This window comes from Lolium rigidum, chromosome 3 (genome assembly GCF_022539505.1).
Source record: "Lolium rigidum isolate FL_2022 chromosome 3, APGP_CSIRO_Lrig_0.1, whole genome shotgun sequence".
NCBI lineage: Eukaryota > Viridiplantae > Streptophyta > Magnoliopsida > Poales > Poaceae > Lolium > Lolium rigidum.
Window position 1 is genome coordinate 222188869 of NC_061510.1, and position 11156 is coordinate 222200024.

Sequence of the window (11156 nt, forward strand, 5' to 3'; positions counted from 1 at the left end):
GGTTCATATGAACACATGTGTTCTTAGCTCATAATATTCATGGCGAAGTTTCCTCTTCGTTAAATTGTTATATGGTTGGAATTGGAAAATGATACATGTAGTAATTGCTATAATGTCTTGGGTAATGTGATACTTGGCAATTGTTGTGCTCATGTTTAAGCTCTTGCATCATATGCTTTGCACCCATTAATGAAGAAATACATAGAGCATGCTAAAATTTGGTTTGCATAATTGGTCTCTCTAAAGTCTAGATAATTTCTAGTATTGAGTTTTGAACAACAAGGAAGACGGTGTAGAGTCTTATAATGTTTTCAATATGTCTTTTATGTGAGTTTTGCTGCACCGGTTCATCCTTGTGTTTGTTTCAAATAAGCCTTGCTAGCCTAAACCTTGTATCGAGAGGGAATACTTCTCATGCATCCAAATACTTGAGCCAACCACTATGCCATTTGTGTCCACCATACCTACCTACTACATGGTATTCCCCGCCATTCCAAAGTAAATTGCTTGAGTGCTACCTTTAAACAATTCAAAATTTATCACCTCTGATTTGTGTCAATGTTTTATAGCTCATGAGGAAGTATGTGGTGTTTATCTTTCAATCTTGTTGGGCAACTTTCACCAATGGACTAGTGGCTTCATCCGCTTATCCAATAACTTTGCAAAAAGAGCTGGCAATGGGATTCCCGGTCCCAAATTAATTAACAAAAATAGACACTCCTCCATGGTATGTGATTGTTGGACGGCACCCGAAGGATTCGGTTAGCCATGGCTTGTGTAAGCAAAGGTTGGGAGGAGTGTCATCATAATAAAACTAAAATAAAAAGGCACTCCTTCATGGTATGAGATTGTTGGCGGGCACCCGAGGATTCGGTTAGCCATGGTTTGTGAAAGAAAGGTTGGAAGGAGTGCCACCCAAAAATAAAATAAAATGGGAGCCGCTCTTTGAAGGTTTGCCTGGCAAGGGGGTTAGAGTACCCGCTACCATTCGTTGACAACAACATACACCTCTCAAAACTTTATTTTTATGCTCTCTTTATGTTTTCAAAATCAAAGCTCTAGCACAAATATAGCAATCGATGCTTTCCTCTTTGAAGGACCATTCTTTTACTTTTATGTTGAGTCAGTTCACCTATCTCTCTCCACCTCAAGAAGCAAACACTTGTGTGAACTGTGCATTGATTCTTACATATTCGCATATTGCATTTGTTATATTGCTTTGCATTGACAATTATCCATGAGATATACATGTTATAAGTTGAAAGCAACTGCTGAAACTTCATCTTCCTCTGTGTTGCTTCAATGCCTCTACTTTGAATTATTGCTTTATGAGTTAACTCTTATGCAAGACTTATTGATGCTTGTCTTGAAGTGCTATTCATGAAAAGTCTTTGCTTTATGATTCAGTTGTTTACCCATGTCATATACATTGTTTTGATCGCTGCATTCACTACATATGCTGTACAAATAGTATGATCAAGGTTATGATGGCATGTCACTCCAGAAATTATCTTTGTTATCGTTTTACTCGCTCGGGACGAGCGTAACTAAGCTTGGGGATGCCGATACGTCTCCAACGTATCGATAATTTCTTGTGTTCCATGCCACATTATTGATGTTATCTACATGTTTTATGCACACTTTATATCATATTCGTGCATTTTCCGGAACTAACCTATTAACAAGATGCCGAAGTGCCGGTTCCTGTTTCCGCTGTTTTTGGTTTCGAAATCCTAGTAACGAAATATTCTCGGAATCGGACGAAATCAACGCCAAAGTTCCTATTTTCATCGGAAGCATCCAGAACACCCGGGAAGGATCAGAGGGGAGCCCTGGGGGCCCCACACCACACCCCGGCACGGCCAAGGGGGGGGGGCGCGCCCCCCTAGGGTGTGGGCCCCCCAGAGACCCTCTGGCACCGCCTCTCCGCCTATATAAAGCCCCTGGATCAGAAAACCCTGACGCGTTCGACGAAACCCACGAAAACCTTCCAGAGCCGCCGCCATCGCGAAGCCAAGATCCGGGGACAGGAGTCTCTGTTCCGGCACCCCGCCGGAGCGGGGAAGTGCCCCGGAAGGCTTCTCCATCGACACCGCTGCCATCTCCACCGCCATCTTCATCACCGCCGCTGCTCCCATGAGGAGGAGTAGTTCTCCATCGAGGCTCGGGGCTGTACCGGTAGCTATGTGGTTCATCTCTCTCCTATGTGTTTCAATACAATAATCTCATGAGCTGCCTTACATGATTGAGATTCATATGATGATGCTTGTAATCTAGATGTCATTATGCTAGTCAAGTGAGTTTTACTTATGTGATCTCCGGAGACTCCTCGTCCCACGTGTGTAAAGGTGACGAGTGTGTGCACCGTGTGGGTCTCTTAGGCTAGATTTCACGGAATACTTATTCACCGTTGAATGGCATAGTGAGGTGCTTATTTATATCTCTTTATGATTGCAATGTGTTTGTATCACTACTATCTATGTGCTACTCTAGTGATGTGTTATTAAAGTAGTTCTATTCCTCCTGCACGTGTGTAATGGTGACAGTGTGTGCACCGTGTTAGTACTTGGTTGTGCTATGATCATGATCTCTTGTAGATTATGGAGTTAACTATTGCTATGATAATATTGATGTGATCTATTCCTCCTACATATGCATGAAGGTGACAGTGTGCATGCTATGCTAGTACTTGGTTTAGTAGCGTTGATCTATCTTACACTAAAGGTTACTTAAACATGAGCATTATTGTGGAGCTTGTTAACTCCGACATTGAGGGTTCGTGTAATCCTACGCAATGTGTTCATCATCCAACAAAAGTGTAGAGTATGCATTTATCTATTCTGTTATGTGATCAATGTTGAGAGTGTCCACTAGTGAAAGTGTAATCCCTAGGCCTTGTTCCTAAATATCGCTATCGCTGCTTGTTTATCGTTCTACTTGCGTTACTACTCGCTGCGTTACTACTGCTGTGTTACTACGCTACATTACTACTGCTTGTTTACTCGTCCCGGGCAAAGCACTTTTCTCGGTGTCATTGCCGTTGCTACTGCTTATTCATACCACCTGTATTTCACTATCTCTTCGCCGAACTAGTGCACCTATTAGGTGTGTTGGGGACACAAGAGACTTCTTGCTTTGTGGTTGCGGGGTTGCATGAGAGGGATATCTTTGACCTCTTCCTCCCTGAGATCGATAAACCTTGGGTGATCCACTTAAGGGAAACTTGCTGCTGTTCTACAAACCTCTGCTCTTGGAGGCCCAACACTGTCTACAAGAATAGAAGCTCCCGTAGACATCAGGAACCATGCCAATATGTGAAGCTGACTATGTCAGTAGTGCAAGATTTTAAATTCAATTGGTCGCAATCTAACCCCATGGTTCAGTACAAAATTTATAATAAAACTGTCAACTTGCCATTCAGTGATTTTTGTGCAGCAATCAAAGTGGCGCAATGGGGATCATGCGAGAAGATAAAGGGATCGCCGCAAGAGCTCTTGGACCTCTTCAAGATGATTTGTCATGGAAGGAGTTTCTCAGAGGATGATGGTAAAATCAGTAGTATTCATTTCCCAGCTATTCGTTACTTCGCCTATTTCATTACCAAGTGCGTTCTAGCAAGAAAGAATGGAGGTAAAATAACTATCCCAGATCTAGCCTTTCTAGCTGCTGCATTACAAGGTAATAAGACTTATAACTTGGGAGCTTTGATAGCCAACAGACTTGCCACTAACCGTGAGAAGGGAGGAATTTGTGGGGGTCTCATCGCCTCTCGTTTATTAGCTATGCATAATGTGAGACCTCACAGTCTTGATATTCCGCTCACTATGGAGAAACTTGACATAGCTTCCATGATTAAGCATGAATTTCTTTCTAATTCGTCTAATTTAGGGAACCTGTCTTATAGAATAACATTTTACAAGAAATCTTGGACACGGACTAAGAAAGTTGAGAAATTAGTAGGATTGCCTGCACCTTCTCTGTTTAACTTTGATTCCAGGGAGGATTGGTCAGTCACGGAAAGTGCGGTTAACGCATACATCGAGGGAGGAAGCCATCGTGCACGAGACAACACGGATGAGGTCGAGGAACACCTTGACTCGTCATCCGATGCAGCAAGCTCTTCGCATCCACAAGCTGGGTATGAGGAACCCCCACGCTTTTCTTCGCATCGGTACCTTATTATGACTACTCCACGTATGATCCACCGGCGTGGAACCCAGGCCCTCGATGGGATTGAACTCCACTTAGGCCAAAAGCCTAAGCTTGGGGGAGGTATACCGGCATCACTCATTCTTTGCATATTATGAATGCTGGATACTTGTATATACTTGTTTAGTCTCTTTGAGTGGTTTTCTAATGAGAGGAAGATGATATTTGGGGAAGTGCTGCCTGAAAACAGATTCTGGGCTGTTACCGTAAAAATTCGTGCGCCCAGCCAGAACAGTATTTTGAGTTGCAAATTTTTGTGCATGTTCCCCAGGTTGTTACCTAACTTTCATTAGTTGAACACTTTTCGAACTGAGCAACGTAAGATTTTTGTAAAAATCGATTTCTGTACTGCTGTCATGTTTTGGCAGATTTCTGCCATCTCGTTTTTCTGTGTTTCTTTTAGTTTGCTATTTCTTGTTTCCACTTTGTTTCTTTCCCAAAACACAAAAAGACCAAAAATATTTCTGTTGTTTCTCTTCATCATTTGTTTATCTTGGTTTTTGCATTTGTTTCGCTTTATTTGCTATTGCTAGTTTGCTATAAGAAAACCCAAAAAGATTTTGCTTTGTTTGCTTGTTTTCTTTTGTTCTTGTTCTCAAATTCGAAAACACCAAAAATATTTGCTGTTCTTCTTTGGTTTGTAAAGTTCATCTTGAGTTCAATGGTCTTCGGTGGCTGGAGCGTGGTTTTCATTTCATATTATCCAAGCTACACAAGTAAAAAGGCAATAATGACGATCTACGACAATCTGATTGTGGTGAGAGGCTGGTATGAACTCTATTTGTTTTCATTTTTGTACATATACTCATCCATGTGAGCATGCTTAGTTGGTTCATGTGAGGTATATGTCATTTAAGAAAGTCTAGTAGTTCATGATCTCTCATAATTAGCTCCAATTTATTAATATGGGTAGCATGTCATGGATGTTTGCTTGCATTGTTTTATTCATAAGTAAGTATGGCATTGTGGTATCCTCCTCTGAATAATTCATTTATATCGACTTGGCACATGCTCACGCATGCATATGACTGAACAAGAGTCAATTAAGCCTCAATGATTTACATTGCTTCAGAGTTCTTGTATCACTTTTATGCCTCGGTTAATTTATTTTGCCGCAAGCATGATTATGACGAGTCTATGCTCTCTTGATTTGTCGCTCCCTAGTCTTTTTGCTAGCCTTCACTTGTACTGAGCGGGAACGCTGCTCGTGCCTCCAAACACATGAAAACCAAGTTATTCCGGAGTGTCCACCATAAATACCTATGCATGGCATTTCAAACCATTCCAAGTAAATTCTCATGCGCTACCTTTAAAACCTTCAAAATGCTTCTTAATTTGTGTTGATGTTTCATAGCTCATGAGGAAGTATGTGGTGTTTAGCTTTCAACCTTGTCATTTACTTTTGACGGACTCTCATATGGAATAGTGGCACATCCGCTTATCCAATAATTTTGCAAAAAGAGCTGGCAATGGGATTCCCAGTCCCGAATTAATTAACTTAAATAGACACTCCTCCATGGTTTGTGATTGTTGGACGGCACCCGAAGGATTCGGTTAGCCATGGCTTGTGTAAGCAAAGGTTGGGGGGAGTGTCATCATCATAATAAAACTAAAATAAAAAGGCACTCCTTCATGGTATGTGATTGTTGGCGGGCACCCGAGGATTCGGTTAGCCATGGTTTGTGTAAGAAAGGTTGGAAGGAGTGCCACATAAACATGCAAATAATTCATGGGAGCCGCTCTTGAAAGTCCGGTTGGCGAGGTAGTTGGTGTACCCATTACCATTCGTTGACAACAACAAACACCTCTCAAAATAATTTTACTCCTGCTTTACAAATGAAAAGCTCTAGCGCATGTTAATCCCTGCTTCCCTCTGTGAAGGGTCAATCTTTTACTTTTATGTTGTGTCTCCATCCTTTCTTTGAGCACTTTCTTGAGAGCACGACTGTCATTCTTAGTATAATATGCTTGTCTCAAAATATGATTGATTGTGGTATAACTTTGATGCTTTTATCTTTGACAATCACTACTTCTAGTCTTTCTATGAACTCCAGAGGTGCCCGGGCATTTATGTTTTGCCAATCAAATAGAGGCAAGCGAGATACCACTTTATCATACTCTCTTATGAACATTGCAATCCTGCTTATATACATGATTCATGATGCTTATTATTAATTGTTGGTACCTCTTCATGATTGACATAGTCGTTAGATGATCTTATTTGCATGTACCTTATTATGAACTGCTCAAGTATTAGCCATATCATGAGAATATATACATCATATGAGCAAATGTGTTCGTGAAAGTTCTTTTATCGCTCAGTTGTTAACCGAATTGCTTGAGGACAAGCAATAAGCTAAGCTTGGGGGAGTTGATACGTCCAAAACGTATCTACTTTCCCGAACACTTTTGCTATTGTTTTGCCTCTAATTTGTGTATTTTGGATGCAACTAACACGGACTAACGCTGTTTTCGACAGAACTGTTATGGTGTCTCGTTTTTGTGCAGAAATCCAACTTTCAGGAAAAACCTCGGGATTTTGACGAAAGGGCCTATTTTCCCTGAATAATGACGGAGCCAGAAGGACAATTGAAGTGGAGGCCCGAGGGCCCCACACCACATGGCGGCGCGGCCCAGGGGGGGCCCGCGCGGCCATGTGGTGTGGTCCCCTCGGTCGGCCTCCGACGCCCCCTTCGGACTACTTATTCGCCTCGACCTAAAAACGCACAGAGAGAAGTCGAAGTCGCCAGAAACCCTCCAGAACGCCGCCACATCGCGAAACTCCGTCGCGGGAGCACGGGGAATTGGAGGAGATCATCACCGCCATCACCGCCAACGCCTCTCCATCAACCAGCAATGTTTCCCCCATCCATGTGTGAGTAATTCCCCCGCTGTAGGCCGAAGGGGATGGTAGGGATTGGATGAGATTGGTCATGTAATAGCATAAGATTGTTAGGGCATAGTGCCTAGTGTCCGTAGATGGTACTTTTATGATATTGTTGCAACTTGTTATGCTTAATGCTTGTCACTAGGGCCCGAGTGCCATGATCTCAGATCTGAACATGTTATTGTTTCATCATGATATTCATTGTTTATGATCTTACCTGCAAGTTGTATACACATGTCGCTGTCCGGAACCAATGGCCCCGAAGTGACGAAATCGGGACAACCGGAGGGGATGGTAGTGATGTGAGGATCACATGTGTTCACGGAGTGTTAATGCTTTGCTCCGGTACTCTATTAAAAGGAGTACCTTAATATCCGAAGTTTCCCTTGAGGCCCTGGCTGCCACCGGCTGGTAGGACAAAAGATGTTGTGCAAGTTTCTCATTGCGAGCACGTACGACTATAATTGGAACACATGCCTATTGATTGATTAGTACTTGGATACCGTTTTATTATTATCCGCAAGTGCCTCTGCTATGATTGTTACATGAGTTTCTCTCATCCATGCAACGCCCGTTATCCGTCCCCGTGCCTACGAGTATTTTAATCCTGCTCGTTTACTATAATCACTACTGCTGTCTTTGTTACTCTGCTGCTGTTATTTCACTACTGCTATCGCTATAAAACTGTTACTATCGATAAACTCTTGCGAGCAAGTCTGTTTCCAGTGCAGCTGAATTGACAACTCCGCTGTTAAGGCTTTCAAGTATTCTTTGTCTCCCCTTGTGTCGAATCAATAAATTGGGTAATACTTCCCTCGAAGACTGTTGCGATCCCCTATACTTGTGGGTCATCACACGCCCACATTAGAAAGTCCGCTGGACTATAAACATGTATCTAGGGTTTATGGAAAACAACAACCAACGTTCAAACACAAACAAATCTCGGCGCATCGCCAACTCCTTCGTCTCGAGGGTTCCTACCGGTAAGCATCATGCTGCCTAGATCGCATCAAGCCTGCCCACGTTGTTCATGCGTTGCTCGTACTGAAGCCTTTTTGATGGCGAGCAACGTAGTTATCTTAGACATGTTAGGGTTAGCATTGTTCTTCATATTACATGCTTTCGTAGTGCAACCCTTGCATCTCTAGCCGCCCTTACACCTATCTTAGGTGTAGGGGCGGCACCCCGCTTGATCATCATCTAGTAGATCTGATCCGTTACGATTGCTCCTTGTTCTACAAGGATTAGTTTAACATCTCGCAATAGTTAGGCCTTACAAAGGGGGAGGATCCAGCGGCACGTAGGGTGTCGTTCGTTGGCCCTAAACAGGATGTTCCGGGGATCAACCTCGTGTTGGTTTTTAGGCCTTGTTTAGGATCGGCTTACGATCACCGTGCGTGGCCGCGAGGCCCAACCTGGAGTAGGACGATCCGATTATGCGGTGAAAACCCTAAATCGTCGTAGATCTCATTAGCTATTTCTTGATCAAGCGGGACCACCATATATTCGGACACCTCGTCCGAATCATGGGTGGATCGGCTCTTAGAGCCGATTCACGGGATAACCCGAGAGCCGATCGAGGCTCGTATTTAACGTTTACGTGTGTGCCCTGCAGGAAACTAAGCGAGGCATCATCCACACCTTCCACGACCAGGTATAGGTCAGGTGGCACGCCCTTGTGATAAACATCGGACGTGCGACCGGGAGGCTTTGCGGGCCGTCGCTCCGAGGGACCGGGGCCAGCCGCAGCCCTAGTTGTTCCCGGCTCTACCGTGTTGACCGTCTCTGCCCGCCAGGGGGTTTCTGACGTCAACACATTCTGGCACGCCCGGTGGGACGACCTTCGACATCCACCACATCGCCATCTACATCCGAGATGGCGGAAGACACTCCGGTCACGTACGAGGATCTGCCTGATGAGCTCAAGAAGAAACATGACGAAATCAAGGCGGTCCTCGAAGCCGAACTCATCGGCTCTTTCCACCGAACCCGCTCCCATGGCGTCAGGTGGAAGGGTTTCACACCTGGAGGCGCACTCGATGGAGTGGATCTGTCCGCCCCGTCAGAAGAACGCACCAGGTCGCTGAAGTACGAGGATCTGCCCGAGGAGCTCAAAAGAAAACATGACGAGATCAAGGCAACCCTCGAAGCCGAACTCATCGGCTCCTCTGAGAAGACCCGGCCGCACGATATCAAGCTCGATAGAGACTCAAGTCCGTCGCCTGGCGTCAACATGGTGGATCTCAGCCACTCCATAGGCCAGCCAAAGTTCTCCTTTGGTGTCAAGATGGCAGGGCTTGCGAGCCGCCATGGCAAAGATGAAGCAGAAAGTAGCCACGCCCGTGGCAAGGATGAAGAGGAGGCCGATCCACGCGACCGGCCCCAAGATGATGACAGGCGGTACCTGACAGGGGAGGGAATGAGAAGCGTGAGGTATCGACATCCACTCTCCGAGCACCTCCTCAACAAAAATGAGCAGCAGTACGACCGACGTCGGCACTACGACGTAGATGATAAAAGGAATTGTCGGTCTGGTGCAGAGGTCAGGAGGTACCGTCAACATGATAGAAGCAACGACGGGTACGATCGTCGCGCTGAAGGAAGGTCAAGGGGGCAGGATGACATGGATAGGCACTGGGACTGTCCGTTCTTCAAACATTGCTGGGGACTCGGGAATGAGCCGATTGCCAACAATCGAGAACCGCCTGAATGCAAGCAAAGGAAGAAGGATGCCGCTAACGTGTCCGTGTTCAAGCGTCTAGGGCCTCTCCCGCCTCGGAACAAGCACGCTGAGTCCGCTCGGGTAGAAGATCTCGAGGAACTAGAGGACGATGATGAAGAGGATAAATATCATCGGCCCAGGTGGTGCCCTGATGGGCTCAGCCGTTCCCAAAAGCGAAGGGTTCAGCGTACGCGTGGGTTGGAAGAAGCTGAAAGATTGTACCCGCACACGCTAAGGAAGGCGCGGCCTAATCCGGCCGCCGAACTCGGCGAACCCCGGACGAAGAAGGTCGGCCACAAAGAAAAGAGTGGCGCCCCAGCAGAGGAAAGCCGATGATGATACATCGGCCGGCACAAACATGGTCTTCATTCTTCCAACGGAGTTTAGCGCTCCAAGATTATATGAAGCACCTGTGGCGCAATTAGATCGCGGCCCACGGCCGGTCATCTTTGAGAAGCCAAAAGAAAGAAGTTACGAGCATCTGAAGGCCCTGTACTTGCGAGGCTACATCAATGGGCAGCCTGTCAACAAGATGTTGGTGGACACCGGAGCGGCGGTCAACATTATGCCATACTCCATGCTACGTCGGTTGGGACGCTCCAGCTCGGATCTGATCAAGACCAACGTAACGCTGAGCGATTTCAACGGCCAAGCATCCGACGCGCAAGGTGTTCGAACGTGGATCCGACCGTAGGAAGAAAAACTGTCCCTACGACGTTCTTTATCATCGACGACAAGAGTACCTACGCTCGTCCTACTAGGGAGAGATTGGATCCACGCCAATCGTTGCATTCCATCCACGATGCACCAATGCGTGATACAGTGGGATGGAGATGAAGTAGAAGTCGTCCATGCAGATGATTCAGTCGAGGTTTCAACGGCCGGCATGGACATTTGGGAGACATCAGGCCAAGAGCCGCTCTCAGGCATCAATCTGGACGACTGTGAGCGCATCGACGTAACAAAGAACGGGGTTAGGCTGGTTTTATCCACCGGCCTGACCGTGTAACAAGAGCAAAATGTCGATGGATAAACGTGGCGAGACTGATCCTTGCGATCGGCCCCAAAAATTTATGAAGGGACATCACAAAACCTTCACCGAGAAAGCAACGGGAGGCCGATTCCAGCAATCGGCCAAAATTATCCTCACCATCCATTCTGCCTGGGTTCAACATGTTATCCAACGAGCCGATACCATCAATTCTCTTGACAGAATCGGCTCCGGGGGGCACCCAGGTGGATAAAACACGAGGATATGCAGTGGAAGCGTCTCATCCTTTGATGATGGGTATTGGAGTATGGGGGCCGATACATAAATCGGCCGAAAATTCAAATTTT